The sequence below is a fragment of the Balearica regulorum genome, chromosome 13, assembly GCF_011004875.1.
Source record: "Balearica regulorum gibbericeps isolate bBalReg1 chromosome 13, bBalReg1.pri, whole genome shotgun sequence".
Classification (NCBI taxonomy): Eukaryota; Metazoa; Chordata; class Aves; order Gruiformes; family Gruidae; genus Balearica; species Balearica regulorum.
Genome location: NC_046196.1, coordinates 16,816,253 through 16,840,640, shown reverse-complemented (window position 1 = coordinate 16,840,640; position 24,388 = coordinate 16,816,253). Strand labels below are relative to the sequence as shown.

The following is a 24,388-nucleotide window of genomic DNA, read 5'->3' as shown; positions in this document are numbered from 1 at the left end:
CATAGTGGAGAAACTGCACACAGTGCCATTGACAACAGTCTCTGAGAAACAAGGAAAATTTAAGGAATTAAAGGTACAATAATCTCAAATAAAACCTGCCCACCTACTCAGTATCATAAATGCATTTTGGAAAAGTGTCATGTTCAATATATACATGAAAAGTGAACACACACTTGATTGTCGTGTTAAGAGCAAAAGTAATATTTTTCAATAATATACTAAGGCATTGGTTTCAAACTGTTGGAGAATCACTGTTTGAATAAATGCAATGTGTTTACATGATGCATGCTTTCTCTAGAGGTTACCCTACCTTCTGATGATTGAGCCTAACCCTGTTTAACTACTTTGACAAGATTCTTGCCTGAAGTAACATTTTAAATTAGCGTTCTTGTTTGTTTATGTCTAGAGATTGAGGGGAAAAATAACTAAAAGCTTTGGAACAACTATTGAGTCTGCACTTGCTCTAAGCTGGAAGAAAATAATTTTTAGTATATGTTTAAAATTATATAACACGTTTCAGATGTTGGTTCAGATTACTGTTAAAATGGCATTCAAATCTGGGAGTGTTTCTTCTGGTTTTATCCTTTTAAAAATTTCCACTGTGCTTTTTTTTCATCTTTAATTAAATTTCAATTCTTTTTATAATACTAATTAAAGTATTTACAGCAAGAAATTCTATCCACTTGCAAAACTGCAATAAATTGTAACATTTTCACAAACAAACTTTTTTTTTGCAAAATCTTTATCCTGTAAGACATTGAAGGGTAGATCATCAGCTGGTATAAGTCACTGTCATTCACTGGAGACAGAAGAGCAATTTTGATTTACAACAGTTTAGAATTTGGCCAATAATCTAATTAATATAATCAAAACCATGTACAGACACCAGAATAAACAATACCAAAGAGTAAGGCAAGTAACCTATCTTACAATGAAAATAAAATGAATGTCCCAGGCTTCTTAAATCACTGTTTCATTACATAGCTTTGCTTTCTATCAGCTTTGATCTTCTTCATTTCATTAGAGCAAACTTCTCATTAGAGGCATGAATTTCTTCCTATGAAATTGATCTCACATTCAGCACTGATATCTAGTGACTTTTTCCAGTTTCAGCTTTAGTCTTTTTATACAGCACTTAAAAAAAAAAAAAAAAAAACCAACACAAATTATTACATCATAAGTACAAGAACATATGGCACGTCCAAAAGTGAATACACAATAAATATGTTTCTAATAAATACTTTGGTGCTGAGTAAATTACAGAAGAGAGAAGACGATAAACTACCATTCTGCTATTAATTCCTTTTCTTCGCATGGTAGCAGTTATTAAATTAGTTTAATCATAGCCAAGCAGTTGAGGTGCAGTAGCACTGTGTATTACACTAGTCGTTAATCATCTCACTGTTACCTTGGGCTTTCCTCATCTGTTTTGTATTCACCTTATCTCTCAGATGTATAGCTTGTAAGCTTTCTTATTTGGTATAAAAAATGGGTGTATTTTAAATGTCATAACTGGGCCTTGATATATGATTCTGGCCTTCAAGTTTTGTCAAAAATAAATACTGATTATAGAATCTCAGAGCAATGGGCAAAACTCATTTAGCCTCACAATAGAACATTGTGCAAAAATTTTACTTTGTTTAGCTTGCATTGATTCGCAGATGCATAGGGAAACAGGAGGTGAAACTCAGAAAGACATGCCCACTGCATGCCAACTTTAGCAATCATTGTACCCAAAGCAAATTCTACAGCGTTGGTGCATTTTTTTCATTAAGTTATAGCAGTTCATTTATGATATTCATGAGTTCTGAGTATTTGGACAAATTGGGACATTTTCAGTGGGCTTCTTTATCTATAATAAAAGCAATGGAAGGCCTGCATTTTGGCATCTGACGAACTCTGTATTTAGGAGTGAATTTTTATGTCTGTAGGCTGGACAAGTGGGGCTTCTGCAGCTACACTGTCCCATTACAGCTTTCTAATTAAAGATCAGCTGCAGGAAACAGTAAATTTAAAATAGTGATGACAATATTAAAACTTCCTGAGGAAGAAGGAGACTATTGAAGATAAGGAGGCAAATATCCTATTAGAAGAAATAGAACTAAATGCTCTATGGCGAATCTAAAGCGTTGTGCAAGTATTCACAGTGGGCTATAGATGAGAATATGAAAAAGATGAGTGTTATAACATCAAGGGGTATGAATGACAAACAGATGCTAAACAGACAAATGAGCTATGGCTGAAGTAGGCCAGTGCTGTTGTATGCTGAGGGAAGAGAGAGGAGAGGAAGAGGTGGATAAAAAGAAGTATAGCCCCAGAGAAAACTGAAAACCATGCTGAGAAGTAGTCTGGAGAAGATCACAGGAAACAGCTTATGGAATTAAAAACATTTGGGAAATTACAGCACTTAGGAGGAATTAAACATAAGAAAGTAATGGTCATCTATGAAAACAGAAACTTCAAAAAGGAAGGGACTGCAGCACAGAACCTGGAGGAGAAGAGCTAGAAAATCAGGAGATATGATCTCAGCATGAATAAAGAGAGATATACTAAGGACCCCATGCAACTTATCAGTCTCTAGGAAGACCTTTTATGAACAGTTAACAATAGACTTTGGCACCAGAGAGCAAGGAAATGTCTGAGAGAGAGGAATATCTGACTGAAGTGATGGTCTTACATCAGTTCCATCGTGACTGGGAAGAATGCGTATCAGATATAAATAGCGTCTTAATTTCTTACAAGCAGATATAACTTGCTTTTCACTGATACTCCTTACTGTTAATTTTTAAAGATGCCAAAATTATATAGATAAATATTAGCATAATTTACAAAGTAATGTAAAATGGCATTGGAAGCAGCAGCACTAAAATAGTGCAGATGTATCTTCTATTTTCCTAATGAATTAACCATATTGAAAGTGTTATTTTCAGACTTTGATTATCGATGTAGGCCAGTGGAAATATTTGTCAAGTATTCAGATTTAAGAAATGGACCCAAGCATAGATAAAAAAATGAGTTCATAATGAGAGCAGATGCTACAGAGACAAAAGATATCTTAAAAAAATTGTATATGGCTTAATCCCATAGCCATTTTCTGTAGTGTTTAGAGTCTGACTTTTAAAAGTATTTAACAGCTGTTCTGCTCAGCAGTGCAACATGTGCCTGATTAAGAAGCTGCACACTTCATGCTTACCTCTCTGCTTATGCCAGCCAGGTATCTTTTGCTGTGTGCTTGCCAAGTCATTTCCCTACCTAAGATGACATGAAGTTGCATGGGAGCCCAAGTTTCGTCTCATTGCCTTTATGCTAATATTTCTGAGGTGCAGACTGTAGGAATTAAATACTACAATCTCATTGAAATGGACAGGATTTAGGTACCTCGGTACCTTTGTGGATCTTGGCCTAGCCCAGAGTTTCATGAACTGTTAACACAGCGCCTTCTGCCACCATCGATATGGTCCCAAATTTTAAGTGCTTAGTTATCTGAATAGAACTTGCTTGTTAATTTGTTAAAAGATCTGTGAGACGTAATCCCAAAATGTAAAATAGCTTCAGAAGATGACAATTTTTCCTTCCAAAATCATCCAGAAGATAAGAAAAGTAGGTTAAAATTACTTCAGGGATGGGTTCCAGCTCCTTCATGTGCTGGGCAAAAGAGATGAAACCCATGGGGGAAAAGGAGGAGTGACCAGCTGTGCTTGGACAATGCAAGTTAGTTCGAACCAGGGGGTGCGGAGGAAAGTATGCTTTCATTGCGTGTTCTGCAAATGACGGTCCGAGGGTGCCCAAGAGCAGAACCTCAAATTTCTAATGAAAATTTTTTGTTGAGCATGTGTGTGTGTTTGATCTTCTACAAGCCTCTGAGGTTGGTTGCCAAGAGCTTTTGAACTTTTGGTTTTGTACTTTCTTGCCTGACAATATGTATAGGTCTTACCATAACAGCTTGTTTTAAACTTACAACAATCATTAAATGCTTTTGTAATCATAGTCATGGTCATATTTTAGGTGGTATTGCAAAATGGCTTTGTAAACTGAGCATCAGTGTGAAATACATGAATAAATACAAGAAATGTAACAAATGACACAGTCATGACAAAATTTGGGGGGGAAACAGAAAATCACATGAGCTACTTGATTCTCATCAGTCTCCAATTTAGAAAGACGAGATGTAGCAAGTTCATCAGGGAGACTGTTACAGTAATTGATTTGAAGCTGACCCTGGACATACTGTTGCCACAGTAAGCACCCTAGAGTTGCTGCTGCTGCAGTAAGCACAGAGTTTGGAAATATGTATTATAGGCAGTTGACAAGCAGAAAAATGGTAGGATGAGAATACGAGAGAGAGAAGAAATCGGAGTCAAAGGCTACTCTAAATTCCATATGGCAGCAACAAGTGCAAGGCAAGCTAAGCTTACCTCACACAACAGAAGTCTCAAGTGTAGAATGCCAAGATAGAGCCAAAAAATACAACATTTCTTCCTCATCCACTCTAGCAGAAGTTTAGTAACTGTGCAGCTGGAGAGATGAGAGGAAACAAAACAGCAAACTTACTCAGAAAATTTAAAGATAAGATACATGTGTGCTAATCAGATAGTGTTTATATCCTTCTCCTTTATTTTTCCCTGACCACTTTCCCAAATCAGAGAGGTACCCAGCCCTCTCCTAATTCCTCTTCAAGGTTCTGTTAGCAGGAGCATTCAAAGGAGAAGTATAATTGCTTTCTTTAGAAGATCAGCCAACTTTAGTGCAGCTAGAGCCCTCACAGAACAGCATCTACCTACCCTAAGGAAGCTGAAGGTTATTTTACTCCCAGAAGAACACACTGTTCCACCTTATGTTTCTTCAGGTTTTTTCTTAATCCAATACTATTTGCAACTTTGCTTCTGGGTAATAAGAGCTCATTTCAGTACTAATAATTCAGAAACCTGAAATGAAGATAACTGAGGCTCTAGGATTTCTGCGAGTTGTGCTGAGCTTGAGGCTCTTTTTTCATTCTTAAAGATGTCTTTGAGTCAGCAATACTTAGCTAAAATAGTCTACATGTTCCAGTTTTGGGAGACTTAAAAGTCATCTTGACCTAGAGCTCTAGGACTGTGAACACTCTTATCTCTCTTAATCTGCAAAATATTTCTAGGCAGAGAATACGAGGCTGCATGGGCCAGCAGCATGACAAATGTTATAATACATTAATTGCATCAGCATAATACAATACCATTTTGTTCTAGGTAGCCTTTTACATTGTGAGGGCCTCAAGATGTACTCCAAATTTTTATGCAACTTGCAGCTTAATTCTGCATTGATAATATTGAAAGTATTGTTTTTACAAATTTTACAGAAAGGTTCACATGTTCTATATGCTTCGATGCTGTTAAGTACAAAAGAGGTAAAGAATGAGGATTTGTTAGCATTTTGAATGAAGCTTGTTTGGATAACCGCATCTAGTTATGATATTGTTCTGTATGGATTTCCTATTATTTAAATACTCTGTGGTGATGGATTCTGTGCATGTGATACAGTAGTGATTTGAAAGTAGTTATTGTGATCCATTAAAGTATAACTAATGCAATATCTATCCCATAAAGTCTGGGAGACTACAAAATATTATTAAGATGATAATGTAAAAAATTGGCAAAACTACATTATATAACATTAACTTTGATAAATTTTGTTCCATAAAATTAGGTTTTGAAGTAGAAATTTACTAGGTTAGTCATCTAAGTATCTGTCCTGCAAAAGTATATTTTCTCAAATTAAAAAATGTCTTTCTTACAGAATTGGCTTCAAGTGCCTTTTCTTATCTCTTATGGTTTCCAGTACTGTGTAAATTCATAGCTCAGAGGAATGGTGTAGTCTCACATAATGAGTTGCATGATATATTGAGGACATTTTAATGTATCTTGGTTTGAGAATTATGCTACTTTTCCCAAATATTATTTTGTTTCTTCAACATTATGATAAAACCTGATTCAAATAACATTAAATACCTTCTTTAAAGCTTGCCCAGGCACCAGAACCGAAGGGATATGGATACAAAGCAATCCTTAACTCACCCCTATTGTGCAGGAACAGAACAGGAGCTTCAAAGCTGCTGGGGGTCTTACATATCTCATATGTGCTGCAACAATGAAACAAATTATGAACAGGGCTTAAGGCTCAACTCTGAATTCTTGCCTTTGTGAGTTTGTGCCTCATGCATGGAGAGCATTGATTTTGTAAGGTACTCGGGGACGTGGCCTGTCTGTCTGTGAATGGGGCCAGATGGATTATTTTCTGAAGTTTGACATTAAGGCAAGGATATCTCCTTTTTTTGGTCTGGTACTTCTAAGTCTGCACAAGAAGCTTGAGTAATATTAGGGAGTTTTAATATATGAATTAATTCATTTCAATGAAAAGGTATTTACACTGATAAAAACATAATTGTTAATTTCACGCAATGCAATGCCATTCTGTTCTGCTTTAAAATACGTTAGTAGAGAAAATGCAATTATGTTAACGTGCAGAATCTAAACCCACCCCAGTTTTAGGCTGTACTGAAGAAATGATCGTAAGGTCAAAGATGCATGTTCAAAGTTATTTCACAGAGCAAGTCTGAAGTGGTAGCCAGTTTTGCAAAATGTTTCAAATGTACTGAATTGGCTGACAAAAGATGCTATATCGTATGACAGCCCTAGCACTGCAGTCCCACTGGTAACGGAGAGCCAAGTTACATTAATTGCCATTGAGTTGAATCTGCTTTTGGATAACCTCCATGGGTTTAGTCCAAGAGGGAAATACTATTCAGTGTAACAAGCTAAGCCTTTAGCTGTTCAGAAAACAAATGCCGTTTTAAATTTGCTTACTTTAGTCACCTACTGATGATCTGAAAAAAATCTTTTAACGAACCAAGTATTCTTAGCTAGGCTGTTGCCTTGGCTTATATGATCTTTCACTGCATAGCCATATGGAAGTCCTGTGATCAGAGTTTAAATACTTCATTCTTTAGGCTGGTAATGAAACATAGAAGCAATTTCTCTTTACCCTCCCACCTTAAATTTTGATTTGGTGACATTATCAGATTTCTAGAGATGAGCTGAATCTGTCTCTGTCAATACAGAGAATTGAACAGAGGGAGAAGATGGCATTACAGACAAGAGAAGTCAATGGTTACGGACCAAATCCTGCTCTGACTGAAGTGGCACAAATGGCATGAATAGTTGCAAATCACTGGCAGTAAAGCCTAATAAAATGTCCTTTCTATTCATAAGGTTGTTCCCAGTTCATATTTGTATTCTGTAAAACAAACTTGAAAAATCCTTAGAATATAAATATATTTTATAGGAATGGCACACTTTTTGGACTACTGTGAAATAAAACATGGTATATGTTCATGGTATATGTAAAAGAACAACTGTGGGCATTCCATTAGGTATATTTGTTGTACAGGAACATGCATCTTAGCATAAGCATCCACAACTGGATGTTGTTCTTGTAAAAGTCAGTGGGAATCTTATCCGTGATTCACAGTTCTGAGACTCTGAAATGCAAGTTTCTTAGAGGGTAAAAAAATCAGTGCAGATAAATTAACCTCTCCTCTTTCTGAAGTAGAAAGATTGCTCATCATAAGTTTTGTTATGAAGTTGATCCTTGAAGTGTAGTAAGTGTGAATATTAAAGATACCATGACAGTTCTAAGAAGTAGGTGCAGAATACCTGCTTAAAACTTACTGGGCTATGCTTTGCCGCCTTCTTGGCTGTTTCTTCAGTGTGCTTTATGGTACATATGTGGAACTGACTTAGAACCTTGCAGAATGCACGTTTGTACAGTGGAATGTTATTAAATGAATTACTGAATTATTTTCAATTTTTTAGTATAACTACTGCATTTCAGAAAAGCAGAGGGAAGCTCTTTTAGATTTGTTATAATTACAGCTACATGGCAACATTTTCTCAACTTGTTACTAGGGCTCTGCTTTTTTTTTTTTTTTTGGCCTTTTTTTTCCCCCCCCCCCCTCTCCTTACAATCGAAACAAAATCACTGGCCTGTTCACAGAAAAAAAAAAAATTCTTTGGTCTCAAGGCTTTTGTATTCAATAGGGAGATTGGACTGTGCTCCAACAAACAGAATTATTCAGCAAGTCATTGCCTTCAAGAAGTAATGTGTAACACCTTGTTTTGTTCCGTGGTTCAAAAGGCACTGTCACTGTTGTACACCAGTGTTCTTAAAAAAAAGACTATAATTCATATGCAAACTAAAGGGGGGATTCATGATTTCATAATAAAATGTTGAAACGCTTTGATCATGAGCTGGAAGGAGGTGTGAAACAGTGCTTCAGAAACAGACAGATATTTGTGTAATCAGCCTTTATGTATTGCCAGTTCAGAATAATAACATATAAAAAGCCCCAACTTACCTCATCTGCCTGGTACAGCCAAGGCATAAATAAAAGAGAACAATGGAATTACTATTACTCACTCACTGAGCCCCAGCTACATCACTGTATTCTTTATAATTGCTGGCAAGAAGATTAATGTTTTGTTAAATATCAGAGTAAGGTCACAAGGGGGCTTGCAGGGCTGTCTAAACATCTACATTTTAAACTCCTTTCTTCCTTCCTTTTTTGATTTTTTTTTTTATTTATTTATTTTAATTGCACGGAAATGAACTTGTAGCATTTCCTTTACTTACGGTGACTTTTACATTTTGTGCATTTGAAAGGCAGCTTCCATTTTTGACAATGCAAAAAAATAGACAAGGGCAACGATTGTTGTATGGCTGATAAAGCTTAATCACCGTATTGATAGGAAGATGGTAGGGGTTTGTGTGTTAGAAATAGACCCAAGTTCCATTTTGTCTGTCATAGCTCTGTTCCTCCACATCTGTTAGTTCTGTGTTCACATTAGGAATTTTTTCTCATCATATAATTGTCAGTTATCCTAAGTAATGATATATTCAGTTTAAAACCAGTCTTTGTAAATGTCTATTAACTTATAGCTCATGAACACTAGGACAATAACGGTTCAGGAGAAAACCTCATCCACAGATCTCTGGATGTTCTCACTTTTTAGAGGTGATTGACCCCAGATCCATCTAGTGTTTCTTTACTTTGTAGAAGGATTCTCTGAAACAGATGCTCGGTGTGGGGGCCAACGTGACGCCTGCCACCTGAGTGCCACGGGAGCACGACACACCCCCTCTTTCCCTCTCATAGCGCTCAATAAGCTCCCCGAGCAATCACCTCTGTGAACACTGAGTGGGGCATTAAGGGGACCAATAAAGCCGAGAAAGGTTTGTATTAAAGAATACTTATTCTTTGGTGTCATTCGCACACTAAAACACCCTTAAGTCAAGAATTGAGAGGGCTCCTTAACAAAATGGTGTCATTAGGAATCCGTTAGTGTCTTTTAGTGGAATAGGTCTGTTCCTGAAGAGGGGTAATTTTATGTGATATTACTGACTTTTATGAACGATGTATTTAGTTATCTAATATTAAGCAAAGCTAAGGACTTCAGAGAGCAATATATGGACAGCAGTGGTGAAAGTCATACATTTAAATTCTACCTTTTTGCATAGAAATAGCAGTGCTGCAGAACAGCAACAGCTTTATAAGCAGCCCGCAATACCTGGACAGTTCTAAGTGGTTTCAGAAAAAACAGGTTTAGTGATCTGAATTAAAGGATTCAAGAACCCCTGATCTTGATCCAGTTTAATCTATGACTCTTGGAAAGTTACCCAGTTTGTCTATTAGAAATGAAAAATAATGAAAAATCTGTTCTTATTTTCCTAGAGGTCTATTGAGAAAATACTGTGTCAGTAATTATATATGAACAGGCGTTAAAGTGTTGTAAGGATCCTATTCTCTACATTCTTGGATGTGAAACTGTGAAAGTTAGGTATAGAAAATACAATTTGAGAACTAGATTGACTAATCCTGAAAATATCCTTCAGTTTCATCATTTTTTGTTATCACCATTAAAAAGCATACCAAGTGGTATTACCGCACCACAATCATTGAATAAATACTGGAGATTTTCCTTTATGGTTACAATCCATTGGAGTCCTAAGGAGCAGGAAAAGAGCCTGGAAGAAGTGGGAGTGAATGGGATTTGTTGAAATTAAAATATAAAAAATGATAACAACAAAAAACACATAAAACCACTTGCAGTTCATTTAGTTTTTTAAGAATTCTTTATGAACCGTCAGAATATTGTGAACAAATTACTCCATAATTTCAGTTTGTACATCTCCCCTGGAGACGTGAATGCTATTCCCATTTATGTCAGCCAAGGATCTGGTGCAGTTTTCTGTTCTTAGCAACAAGTGAAGTGAAAGGTATGGATGGAAGGACTCATCAGTCTTGCACCTATTTTTATGCAATAGAAAAATTATTAAATATCAATCAATAAATATTAAACATAAATCTGTCCCCTCTGATCTTCCAGCTTCAGCAGGGCTTGCAAAGAGCCAGCATGTCCAACCAGATGTTTCAGGTTTTAACACCAAGCTTTGTTGGTTAGCTGGTTCTCTTCACAGAAAACATCTACGGATTTGTACCTTCTGATGTTGCAATACATATTACTCCATCTGTTCTCAGAAAGATTTATCTAGAGAGTGGAGGTAAAGCCCAAGCCTCTGCAGGGAAAATAAATAAAGTAGGAAAAGAGCAGAGGGAATAATTTTAGGAGGCAGGTCCAGTTCTTTAGTTCTTTATTAGCACTGGAAATGAAGAGTTTGCCAAGATTTTCAGTCTAATTTCAGAATGTTCAACTCAGTAACATAAATCTTTTCAAATATGGGGTTTCTTACAGCTTCCTCTCTCACAGATACCAGTGAGGTTTACTTACCAAATTTTGTCAGTCTGGGTCACATAAGTCTTAAACCTGCCCGTTTTTACTTGTATATGCTTGATCATGAAGCTCATCTGTCAAAAGCTCTTTACCTTTCCTCAGATTTTCTTCCTTGTGCATGCTTCTTTGGTGATGTTTCTCTAAGAACCATGTCTCTGGAATTGCTAATGAGATTTAAATAGAGAGACAGAACCTAGGCTTTGCCAAAAATCAGAGTGGTTTTGGACTAAGCCAAACCTCTGGACAATCAGCTGAGACCTACAATCTGGAGTCATTGCAATTCTTTTAATCCTGGCTCTCATCCAGCTAAGTCCTTAACCCAGCCCCTTGAAAACATGCTTCTCAACCATCCTCAGTGGCTCTTTTCCATTGCGTGGATAAATTTCTTTTCCACTTCCTCTGGGGTGGCAGGAGGCAAGCCAAGCTGCTGCTGTAATGTCACTGTACTGAGAGTCCCTGAAGGGCAACTTCAGTCCCTCATACAGCATATCAGAATCAAATATTAGAAAACTTGAAGACAAAGTTTTAGCTTGGGTTTTGTTTGATATGGTCAAGATCAGAAAGGAAGTTGGTGGCAAAGTCAAGGATGGGAGTTATTTTTGCAGACTCTTGTTTCTCAGCTCTAAACATGACGTATACCAACAAAAAAACCTGTCTTCATTGTATGTGTTAAAGGAAAGGTTATTGTTGTTTACTTGTGAGCATTTATCCATTGGTTGAAAACAAGAGAGTTGGTTAAAATTATTGATACGTGGTCAATGAATCAGTGAAATTAAAAAAAAAAAAAAGAAAAGTAGAACATATTTCGTGTAGACAGTCGTTAATAATTTATAGACACAGTATGCAAGGCATTTGTAAGTAAAGTAAATATGTAGAAGTATGTATGTTGTGAATAGGAGAAAAATAAGGTGGAAAAAACAACCCTAGCAGTTATTTATTAAAGACATATGACACATTAAAACTTAAAAAGTCAAAAGACTGTTCAGGTTAAGGACCTATAAAAGGTATTAACATGTACAAAAACCAAGAATGTGAAATTAATTAGTCTTGCTTTAAAGGGAGTTTTCCAAAGATTTGAGTTCTTGTGATTTATGTTAGGCAACTATGGGAAAACATAGTTCTACTTATTTGTTGATCCATTCAGCTGGACTTACTGTACTCATTTATCACCTTGTTAATTCAGACAGATGTGATGTCATCTCTCACCGCTCTCATCCAGCCTCTCTCTGCTGCAGTTAAGTTAAATCACTGGAAAAGAGCAGTCTGGAGCACAGAAGAGTGCCATAATTGAAAATAGGTACATTTTCCAGTTGAACATTCCTGCGATTTGGAACTGAAAACAAAAGTGAATATACAGCTTTGTTCCTGGGAGGACAAGAATGGGAATTATGTCCATCCTATACAGTTCAATCAGTGATCGTATTTTAATAAGTACCATCTTTCCATTATTTCCATTACTTTGAAGTACAAAAATGTTACTATGTCAACTTTTTTCTCAAGTGGCTTGTGAAAAAATAAGTCATTAAATGACTAGAAGAGGGAGAGATACTACAAATATCAAAGGTAAGAATAAGTAAACTTGGTAATACAGTGTGCCAGTGATAGACATCAGAATAGAATCTACTGGTGATATCATGGCCCTGTAAAAAACTTTTCTTAAATCAGAAGACAATACTGCCTTCTGCGATTCTATTTTGCCCATCACTTTGTGATAGCTGCTGTTGTTTATTAGTAAATATCAAGGAAAACAAGATAGTGACAAAGTGGAGTGAGTTCAGTGGGGGGGCTGCCCCAATGGTCAGGGCTGGAGAACTTGCCCTGCAAGGAGCGGCTCAGGGGTTGGGGCTTGTCCAGCCTGGAGAAGAGAAGGCTTTGGGGGGACCTCACAGCAGCCCCCGGTGCCTGTGAATGGGTTAGTGAGGACACAGACAGGTTTTTCACAGCGATGCATGGTGGGAGGGCAAGAGGAAGCAGGCACAAGTAGGAACAAGAGAGGTTCAGACTGGAGATGAGGAGAAACCTTTTCCCCCCAGGGTCAGCCAAGCAGGGGCACAGGTTACCCGGGGAGGTTGTGCAGTCTTCATCCTTAGAGAGTTTCAAGATCAAACAGGATAAAGCCCTGACTGGTCTTCACAGACCATAGCTGACCTGCTTTGAGCAGGAGGTAGAACTAGAAACCTCCCAAGGCCCCTTCCAACCTGAATTATTCCATGTCCCTAAAAAGGGAATGAAATTATACCGACCTTACCCATGAGAAAAAAAGATTGAGGCTTTAATATTCAGGAAACAGATCACAATTCTAGAGTTAAAGGTAAGCTGAGTTTTCTATTAGAAAATATGTTAAAATATGATCATTCAAATGATTTTCATTGTAGTCTAAAAGAGCCAGGGAATCCGCCTCCCTCTTCTGAAATGCCATGTCAGGACATGAATTAGCAAGGGAGGGTACTTTGGAGATAGTAGTCATGAAAATTGTGTAATGAAAAAATATAACCTTGAAGCTCATGTGTCTGATAATAGAGACTGATGGTTCTTACTTTATTGATAATCTAAATATAAAAGACAGGTTGCAAAACCTATTAGTAAGCTCCCTGGGAGTGGGGGGGTTTTATTATATTTTTGCATGGTGGGTGTTATTGATTTATATATAGCTGATTTGCCTTCAGAGATGCGTGTGTGTATCTGTTTCACCTCTAGGCCCAGATTTGGCTATAAAGTGTGGTCAACGTTTTGCATCGTCGCTCTTAATAAAATACAGGGCATACCAAAGATACAGATTTCACAAGCAGCTCCATTACTTGAGACTCAGTGTATCAAAACTAATCTATTAATAAAAATCATATGAGATTTCAAGCTACATCCTGACAGACATTAGGTGGCTACTTTGTAGTAAATCATTACAATTTGGGCACATAGATACCTTTGAAGATCTGCAGTACTTACTTGAGGATATGGCTGGGTTTAGCACATTGGAAAACACTACTGGCAAAATCTGTAGTGATATAAATCAGACATTTAGATGAGAAGTATATTCTCTTAATTGTAAACAAATTTACAATAAAATATTTGATTTCTTGTTAAACCTTAGATGGAAAGAGAAATTCTGAAATGGAAAAGAGTTACTTAGATCTCTTCCACAAAGATGAATGTGGGCTGGATTTTGTTAAGTCACAGCTGCCCCTTAGAATCTGATGCTGTGAGTAGGTTAGTAGGAATAAACTTTAATTTTACTTGCAAGATGGGTTAGACAGCTTTTATATCTCTGAGGAGCATTCAGAGGGACACTGTGGCAGGCCCTGAAATATCATAGACCTCCAACGGTCTAGTTTCCACGGTCATCGCATTATTTGTTTCATAAGGTCAAACTTTACAACGTAGTTACTAGCACAGATAATTCCTTCAGAGATATTTTATCTATTTCATCTTTCTGTATGTGAATTTGAGAACTACTTTTGCAGAATTGTGGTTTGGAAAGATAGACCATATGAAATTTAATTTCTTAGAATGCCACAAAAATATACTATTATATGTAGGCAGAAATCAATGATAACTGCAAATATTTAAAAAATAGTAAAAATAAGGAAAAATCAATCTAACTATTGAGAGAGAAAAATTAGTATGACTATGGATGGCAAAAGCAAAAAAGAAACAGAAGCATTTGGATTGTTAACTACTTAAGGAGAAAGAGTCTTTTAGCATTCTGAATATTAAGATTTTTTCCTGTCATTCCATATACTCAAAATCCAAAAATAACAAGTTTCAAAACTGTATTGCACTAAAAAGCACAGAAATGAACCTAAATTGGTTATGTGGGACGTAATCTTTTGAGTCTTACCATAGTCCAAATTCACCTACTGTAATGCATACATTCTTTTGTGTCTAAAAAAAAAAAAAAAAAAAAAAACCAACCAAAAAAACCAAACCAAAAAAACCAAAAAACCCAAACACTTTAGTCCTTTTTTCTTCACAATTAAAAATGAGGAATTCAGGGCAGATGCCTGTCTACATGTGAAGAAAGGCTTCAGGTTCTGTGACTCACTATGATAAAAATATATGACAAAGTCAAAAGGGAAAGAATCAAGTAGGTTGTGTTGAGTCAGGGTGGTCTGGGACCTTCAGCTAGTTGAGAATGTGTAAGAGGAATAGCAGGTGGGAGAAATTAGAGTGAGGATAGGAAACCTGGTGGGATTAGAAAGGGTGGATCTGAAGGTAAGTCTCTGAATTTTCACAGTAATTTCTCATCTGAATCATTCTGGCTATCACAATTGCCAGATCTTCATACACTTCCAGCATTCCATGAACACCACAATTCGAAGCCGTGTAATCCTGGGTTTGTACCAAAACCTCTGCCACTTCACATCTAATCCCCATTCCTGTTCGGAGGGCTCCAGCCCTTGCGGGAGGCAGCTCCCTGCCCAGCCAGGGCCGGGGTGTGTGTTACTGGGTGTGCACGCTGGAGGGTGCTAGTATTTAGACAAGAGTGTACTAATTGTGATGGGGTCTTCCCACACAGAGAAACCGAAATGGAAGATCTGAGGTTTTGTCATCAGCTGCTGTCGGACAGCAAGCTGTGACTGTGTGTCAGTACTTTAATTTTGCTTATCATCCAACCTAGACAAACATTAAGTAATTTTTTATGTTTATTCAAAAATTTGGAGTCAGATTATGATTTCCGTTGCTTATATTACACGTGCTTAATGTACCTATATGCAAGTCTGCATCTTATATCATTTTCCTATTAGTGTATTTGTCTTTGTTTATATGTGTATTTATTTGTGTTTTCCTCAGGCTATTTTGAATGTCATTGGGGAGTTAAAGAAGATGTATGGCATGTTCTAAAGAAATGCAATAAAAGATAATATAGCATATTTCTTCCATGCCTGAGTATATTAATTCTTGCTTACATAAGAAAATGCACAAAACAAATTGTAAACAAGGAATCATTTGGAATCAGATTATGCATGAATAATGATACGCAATCTCATCTCAGATATAAACAAAAAAAAAAAATCTAGTTTAACTGCTAATGGGTTTAGGAAACATTTTTCTTTTTCAAAGGAAATTACTCAATGTAATAAAAACATGCTTTTTAAAATAAATTGATTAATTTACCTTTTGTTTCAAGATAAATAAATATTCATAAATACTGTACTTAGCCCTAAAAGAGGTACAACTCTTTCACATGTACTCCATCTTGGTGATGGAGTTTGACCTTGGCTTTATGACGCTCATGTCTGTTTTCTTTAAAAACTCTTTCTCCTTTTATGGCTGTTTTTTCTTGCAGTTCTGCAATTCTGTTGGTCACTCTGCATCTGATTCAAAGCTTATCAAGGGGGAAATTCTTACTGGCTTCACTGGGCTTTTGTATCAGCCTGTGTAGTTTTGATCCTTTTGCCTGTAAAGTTTATTGCAAAATTTCTACAATGTCTCTTCTGACCAGGACTTTTGTATATCATTACATGCATGCAGTTATAGTTCATTTGTTTGTTGACTTTTCCAAGTCTGTTGCACCAGAAATTTTTTCCACATAATGATAATTTTAAAAAAAGATGCAATTTCAAAAAAGTTGGGGAATTGTTTGCTTTTTTTGTGCTCTAGTAACATATAATTTCTTCCTTGACTATATGTTTTTAACTTTAATACCAGAGGATTAAAAAAAAAAAAAACCAACATTTTATTTAGGTTACAGATTTAGTTTAAGTGCACGAGTATAGAAAGAGAAATCTTTTTTTTGCTCACATGAATAAAGCTCCTTAAGTGTTTGCAGGATTGAGGTTTTAATTTGTAACCCTGATCTGGCTTCACGTACAATTCTAATAAAGTTTAATGAACATTATTAAAAGTTTATATGCAGGCAAATAGGGTTGCACATTTGGAGTAGTCATTACTACCTTCCAAAAGAGAAGTAGCTTGAGGTAGCTCCAATTTTCCATTCACAGAAATAGGGGCATCAGGACAGTAAGGAGGAGAATAGAGTCCTCTCATCTTCCAAACAAAAACCAACAGTATTTGGGGTTTTTTAATGGGAACCAGAAGTGCTTCTTTTGCAAAGTAAAAGAAGAAAGAACACTTCTGCACAATGTTACTTCCAGTTTATACCTGAAGTATAATACACATGCTGTAATAATGTTCAGATTCAGTAGTTTTAGAGTGCAGAGAGATCTGGCCAGTCGACCCTGAAGAAACAGCTCGTTAACACTGTAAGAAGGAACACAGACAAAATGTGGCTTCTCTATCTTGCACTAAACCGCGTCATGTAGCTGTTTCTCAATCACTGGCTAATGTTGCTGCTCCACTTGAGAAAGTATTACAAATACTAGCAAAAGACTTTCACCGAAGCTACCTTAGCTGTACAAAAACAGTTTAGCTTCACCCCTTTGTTGCTTCGGCTTATCTTTATAACACATAACCTGGAACAAAATACTACGGTAAGATTTGCTCAACAGAAGTTATCGAAACTCAAGTAGTTATTCCTGTGAACTGGGTTCTACACCTGTGACTTAAGACTGAATGTCTGATACCAGAGGGTCTGATCTGGAAGAGATAATCATGTCAGTAAGTTGTTGTGGGTTTGTTGGGGTTTTTTAACTCTCATTGGTTCCAAGAGAGGTTAGTCCTGCAAATGAAGTTACTCATGTACTTAACTCTTTGCTGGATCAGGTATTGTAAACTCTCTGGGGGAGGACCCATGGTTTTTTTTATTTGTCTGTAAAGTGCCATGTATACCTATGGCACTGTATAAATAAATAATAATAATAGAAACAATAAAAACCATCTAGGGATTAAGCAGGCCTTTTAAAGAGGCCAAATGTTCTTCACATAAATCTTGGATCTAATTTGAGCTCTAATAAGCTCCATTTCCTGCTTTTCCAATATTTTTAAGCTGCATTGCAATAGCTATCTTTTTTTTTTTTTTTAACAGTTGTTTTAAGAGGGCCCTAAGGCAAGTATCTAATCAACCTAATGGAATTTTCCATGCAGTTAAGTGTTTTATTCAACTCAAAACATTGTCTTTGATTAGACTTACCACCTTTCCTTTTGCATTATTTTGGCAGGCTCTGCAGGTGTAAGAGCTCCATCTCCACTGCAGCTCCATCATGTGTGAAATAGCCTCGCCGTGTGTGCCTGCATGGTCGCCTCTGAGCTGTGGGATGAAACCTTCAGAGCCAGCTCTGCAGTTCCAGTCCCAGCTTTGGATCTGCCCGTGCTACGTTCTAGCTGTATGACAGCCCTTTGTACAAGGTACTCAGGTCAGCTTTTAATTAGCTAACATGTATCCTGCTAGTAATGATGTAGTACTGATGCAATCCAAGCTAACTATCCTACAGTATTTACCTGGAGCCTGGGATAGACTTTGCAGTCTTGTTGAACCCTAGTTGCTGTGCTTGTGCTGAGTCCGTACTAGATTAGTTAAAGCTAGCTCTTATGCGCCTGTGAGAATTACAGTCCTCGTAGATGGCACTGTACGTTTTCTTCTGTAGAATGTGGCCAGCTCAGGTGCTTTAAACAAACTCTTTTAGCCTTCCAATGTTTTGGGTTTTTTTTTTCCTTGGTTTTCTGGAATGAAAATTAGTTTAAATCATATGACCGTATAACTTATTACATTATGCTTAATATTTACCCACCTTATGAGGTGTTGTGAAGATTTTTAAAGTAATATTTATACAGCATTTTGAAGACTAAAAGCATTGCATAAGTGATAATTATTATCTACATTTATTTTCATGCCTCACTTGAAACATCTTTGTCTAAGATACTTAATTTTTCTTTTGCTCTTTTTTTTTTTTTCTTTCCCTAATTACTGTGTTATTTAACTTTATGTGAGATTTTGGGATATAATTTTGGAGAAGAAAGCTGCTGTACAGGTTATATTATACTGTGTCAGGTAGTTCTTCTCTTTTTGGTTTTTCATCCCATGATGAACTGATGCTTTCAGCAATCCAATTTGCAACCAGAGGTTTATTCTTGCCAGAACAGAAGAATAGTTTGATTGTTCAGGAAATCAGCCAAGACTCAGAAGGCCCAGATTTTCTCCATTCCGACACAGGTTTCTTGTTTGACATTGGAAAAATCACTTCATTTCTTCATGTGTCAGCTGGCCATCTGTAAAGCACAAACGGTGTTTCCCTACTGTGTACTTGGGTTGCAATATTACTTTTCTATATTAGGCAGTGTTCATAAGTGTGATAGGACAGCCAATATACTTCAAAGGGCATTGTTAATCTCCGTGTGCAGATCACTCATAGGATCTAGTGACCTACAAAATGGATATGCAACCTGTATTTCAGAAATATATACGAACTTAACTCTCAATTAACTAAAGAAGACAGTTTCTCTCCTCTTTAGAGTGAATCAGTAAACAGTCTTTTCAGGATCATTAATAGGCATATCTCCAAGGTCTCTGTCAATACCTGCTTACAGGAAAGAAGATATATACAGTACTTATGGTTTGGCCCCAAGAAACACTATGATGAAGTTGTTTCTGTGAGTTTTACTTTGGATACACAGTTATGTGATTTCGTGTCAGATACAAGTGCTCATTTCGTTCTGTAATCTGAAGTCCATCCACCTTTCTAGGTGGAGGCTGTTATATTCAAGTTATTCCCTATTATAAGTACTAGGGGAAAATACAAATGCATTGTACAATGTATGATCAGACGAAAGCTTCTAAACATAAGCAGTCATGCCTTTATTAGTTTCTTGATCAGCATGCAATTCTGAAGATGTGGGTAAGATGGAGATCAAAATTTATCATATTTTAATTGAATTCAGTTATGCATTTCAAATGGTTCCTCTATCCCAGTGGGAAAGATCCATGGCAAGATAATGTTACTTAATAGTTTTATTTCTAAAATGCACCTTCTTTTCTCTGTGCATGCAAGTGCTTTACGGCTCAATAAAAACCATTGTGAAACAGGCACTAAAACATTATCCTAAAAATCATTTCACTTTCTGCCTTAAATGTAGCCATTAAAGTAATAAAAGGAGGTCTACTACACAAGGAAAAAATGAAAACCAGAAAAGTTTATATGTGGGGATAACTGATCATTCTAATCATGTTGAAGTTTCTATCAGTTGCAGTTTCACTATCTTGAAATTGTAATGGATAGACTCAGATCCAACATTTCCCACTGAAATATGGTCGGTTGCTCAAAGAGGCAGATGTTTTCTGAATGTATTATTTTGGAAGAATGAAATTATAACCTATGGAAGACTATGAACTCTTCATACTTTTGCAGCAGTTAATGTTCAAAAAATTCAATTGATTATTATTGGAAGCTGATCCAGTAGTGTCACTGTATTCATGTCCAGTTCTGATGGTCTTCCCTTGTACATCCAATACCGAAGGTGAAATGTGTGCTTCACCATAGTCAAGGGAATTTTCTTATGTAAAGGCAGGAATTCTTCCTAACTTTTTCAATTTACCTTGTTTTTCTAGTTAATATAAAAGGTGTAAAGGAGTAATAGAATGTTTTTCTTTTCATGACCCATTTGTATTCAGAATCTAAACTGCTCTTTTGTGAAACCAGGTTAGTTCTAGGTTATTTGTTAAGCTTATTCTAGAACAATATCTCAACAGATACTATGTGGTTGTATCTTATTGCCTTAACATGAGATATTTGTCCTCTTAACTTTTGCTTAGAGGTGTCCCATCTCATATACAATATTAATAAGACAGATTTTGAAGGTTTTATTAAGATTCTTTTGAAAGCTGATACTGGTTTCCTATCTATCCTCAGACGTTTTGGAGACTGGCTGGTACTTGATTAGGCTGTCTCCCCATTTCTTTTTTTTTAATGCAGCTGTGTATATCCTCATAGACACCCCACTCTGATCTGAAACTCACCTCTAAAATACTATTTTCAAGGTTTCTCAAAGCATGATGCAAACCCTATATTTTCTTTAAGTTTGAGATCAGGAAAGCAGAGTTTTCAGAATCCGTCTGTGCATCAAATAATTATTTCTTGTGATCATAGTACCTGATGTCCTCCCATATAGATATTCTCCTCAGACATGACCACAAATGAGTTTGGCAAATATTTTTAACCTTTAGACGTTACTTTCTTTGTGTCCCACTTCCTTCTTTTTTTCTTCACTTTCTGACAGTATTTTAGCAGGTTTTTCATCACAGCAGCTGTTTAATTAATTAAGCTGTTAATTAATTCTAATATTGTAGAAGGTACTTTCAGCTTTAAAAGTCTTCAGTTGCAATTATTCTCTTCAGAATCATAATTCTGTACATATATATGTGCGCAAATATGCATTCACACATACATACGTATACCCATATAAACAGAGCCAATCAGTGGCCGTAACTCCACTATATGATCCTCTGCATTTGGTCAAACCAACCAGGGAACCTGCTTGTAACCAAGAACTGTCTGTTTAGAAGAAATGCACCTCAAGAATTAATGACTGGTCTGAAATATAGTTTTAGATTACATCCAGAAAGTTTGTATGTTCAGCTTTCTCTTATAAAAACAGGTATTGACAGACAAATTTTGTCACACTATGAAAGAGGCAATCAAAAAGAAAGCTTGGAAATTGTGTCCTGCAGTCACTAATTTTACAGACAGAAATAACGGATTATGTTAAAATGACTAGCACTATGGCAGTAGATCTGCACATCTGCACGTTCTCTTAGCTGATGGTAGCGCTGACTTCTTACAGAAACCAGTTTTCTATAAGTTATCTACCAATCTGCAATACGAAGAACCTCAAAGTATTTTACTGTATTTTGATATCTACTGGCTTGTGACAGATGTATTTTTTTAAACCTGCACATTGCTATCATTAAGCTGCCTAAAGACTTGCTTTTCAACTGAAGCTTCTACAGAGCTGCAAAAGATGAAAGTGCTTCAAAAATAAATTTGTTTGCCATTCACAGTGTGTGGTGATGCAGGAATCATAAGACAGTACTGTGAGATGTTGAGTAAGAAAAAATAGCTCCCTCCTAAAATTCTTTTGCCTAAAACTGGAAGCTAAAATTTCTTGTGTGAGAACTCATAAAAAAATAGTAATGAAAACTCATTGAGAAATGAATAGTCAAAACCTGAGGTGTTGAGCAGAGCACTGATTAGCTTAATTTTAATTGCAGGTTTGGCAGTTATTAAACTTTCAGAAAAGACACCTAGAAATAAAAAAGCAAGGTAGTGAAATCTCAGTATTACAGAACCAAGCGTGTACTTACTAATCATGAAAGTACATGTTATCATGCCAGGTAGATCTTGGAGTTTAAGGCTTGTACATAACTCTGGCTAGTTAGCAGGACACCAGATGATGTCAGGAAGTTGTTTCCTATAGGTTAATGGCTGTGTGGTTAAATTGCTCAGTTTCAGTGCGTTGGTAAGTTTTTTAATGAGTTTGCCATCCATGGTCCCAGAACAGCCATGTGGGGCTCCTGATAAGCAATGCTTTGAGCTGAGATCAAGCTAAAGTAATGAATCTGCTGAAGGATCGCTTTGGTCCCAGAATCCCAAGCAGTTGTTTGTAGTCACTGCCTGGAACGGTATCTTGTTTGAATATTTCAAAACTAAGAATGCTTTCCTAGTGTGAAAAGTCTTCACACGTAATCCTAAGTTGTTTTTCACCCCTTCATTGATGGAAGTCTTCCAGTAGCTTCCACTCTGTCACCTTGGCATCATTTGTGCTCGTGATCTTTTTTCATACTTCTCCACATATCATCTTTTTCATTACAGGAACACACTCTGCTCAAGGAATCCAAATCAAGTGCTTCCAAACATTAAAGGTATTTGAATGCCAAACCCAACTCTGCATCTAAATTTTACAGTCCTTAAAAAGAGTAGAAACAAAATGTATGGGTGACGCATTGGCTCAGTAACATGATTAGCAAATTTTGACTTGAGTTCAGGAGGGCAGATTTGCATCCAAAGTATCAATAGCTCTAGCGACCAGCAGATTTTGAAATAAAAAGCTGGATGTGAATCCTGCTTTATTAATTTCTGTTGACAAGTGAATTTAACTTTGCAAAGTGTTTTTTACTTACATTTTCTTTAGTTACTATCCCAACTAAATTTAGCTTTCCTAAAACAATCTGGGAATATAAATGAGTTTCCTGTCCATGCACATTTGTAATTTTTGTGCTGCTCATTTCTTTTTTGATAGCACATTGTTTTATTCTTTCAGTCTTAAAAAAAAAAAAAAAAAAGATAAAAGAAAAACCTGCCACAAAAGTGAAATTTTTTTTTATTGCATTTCATTTTAAGTCATCTTTTTAAAGATCTGTCATTTATACAATGACAAGAAAACTTTCTAAATTGGAACTAATTTATGAATTCCTTCTTTTTGGCATAATGTCACTTTGCAAGTTAAAATGATAATGACTGGAAAGATCAAATATGTTTATCTAAAAAAAGAAGAGGGGTTTTAAGAGTTTGCTCTCATTAGAAATCTTTGCAAACTCTGTACACAGCAGGCATTATAGATTTTTTGAGTGCAAAAATCCTTTAGGTTAAGAAAAAGCTGTAGCTGAGAAAGGTAAAGTTTGAAGACAGCTCAGAATCCCTTTGTCTAACAACTATAGATGGGTGAAATATCTGGGTTTGACTTATGTGATTGTTAGAATGAAACTTGATTTTGTCGCCAAACCAACCCTTCGGAGTACTCCATATACGTGAGTGGATTCTTCCTACTCACCCTTCCACTCATGTGCAATCCTTTGATTGCACAAATATTCACAAAATAGTGTGGTACCTGGCACAGTATGTGATGAGAGGTTACAGCACCAAGATGCACAACTGAGTCTTTGCAACCAGTAAAATTATGTGTTGTTTCTTAATAATTTCCCCCTTACAACAGAGTGATTTAGGAATATGCATCCAAATGGCTTACAGTGGAACTTCAGTACACTGGAAAGCTTTCTGACCTCTGTCTTCTCATTACAAGGACTGTGATACTAAGGAAACAACTAAGTTGTAGCAAATGAAGTAGAATTAATACCATTATGCTCACAATATGCCCTGGGGGGAATGCTGTCGACTGATCTAATAATACCAGAATCGCATCCTCACACCAATGTAAAATACATCTATATGTTTCTTATCAAGACCACTGGTGGCACAAGTCCTTGATCCAGGCAAGTAATAGTCTTTAATGCTGTACAGAAGAAAAGTTTCATTTGGTGCTGTTGGTGTGCCCTGTACTATTGCTTCCTCTTACACTTCTGAATTTCTTGTTACTACCAGTAATGTTGGCATTTCACCATCTGTTTTCTTTTCCAAGATGTCAGTTTGCATTTTTATCCTATGTTTTAATCTCTCATGATGTGCTCTTCACCAATTAAGTGTTTAAAAGTAGTAGGAAGAAGGTATTAGTCTGTGATATAAAAAGGAAGAAATATCTTTCCCCCCACTCATTTTCTTTCAGTGAAGGTGTAAGTATTTTTAAAGCAAGTACTTAAAAATAATTATGAAACAATTTTGAAAATACTACAAAAATGTCAGATGAGATTTTTCTAATGCTTTGTCTAGGCACACTGGATTCAGTGCAAATTTCAGATTACAATTGAACAAGAAAATATTTTCTACCTTATATTACCAAAAATA

The 24,388-nt window shown here is 36.3% G+C and overlaps 1 long non-coding RNA gene across 1 annotated transcript in view; it reads left to right on the top strand.

Moving 5' to 3' along the window:
- LOC142603643 (uncharacterized) overlaps window positions 1-23,905 on the top strand; it is a 67,324-nt gene extending 43,419 nt beyond the window's left edge. Inside the window, exons 3-4 of the long non-coding RNA XR_012837542.1 lie at window positions 17,879-18,065; window positions 23,730-23,905. This is a non-coding gene — a long non-coding RNA (uncharacterized LOC142603643). The remainder of the gene's footprint in view (window positions 1-17,878; window positions 18,066-23,729) is intronic.
- Window positions 23,906-24,388: the final 483 nt, after the last annotated feature.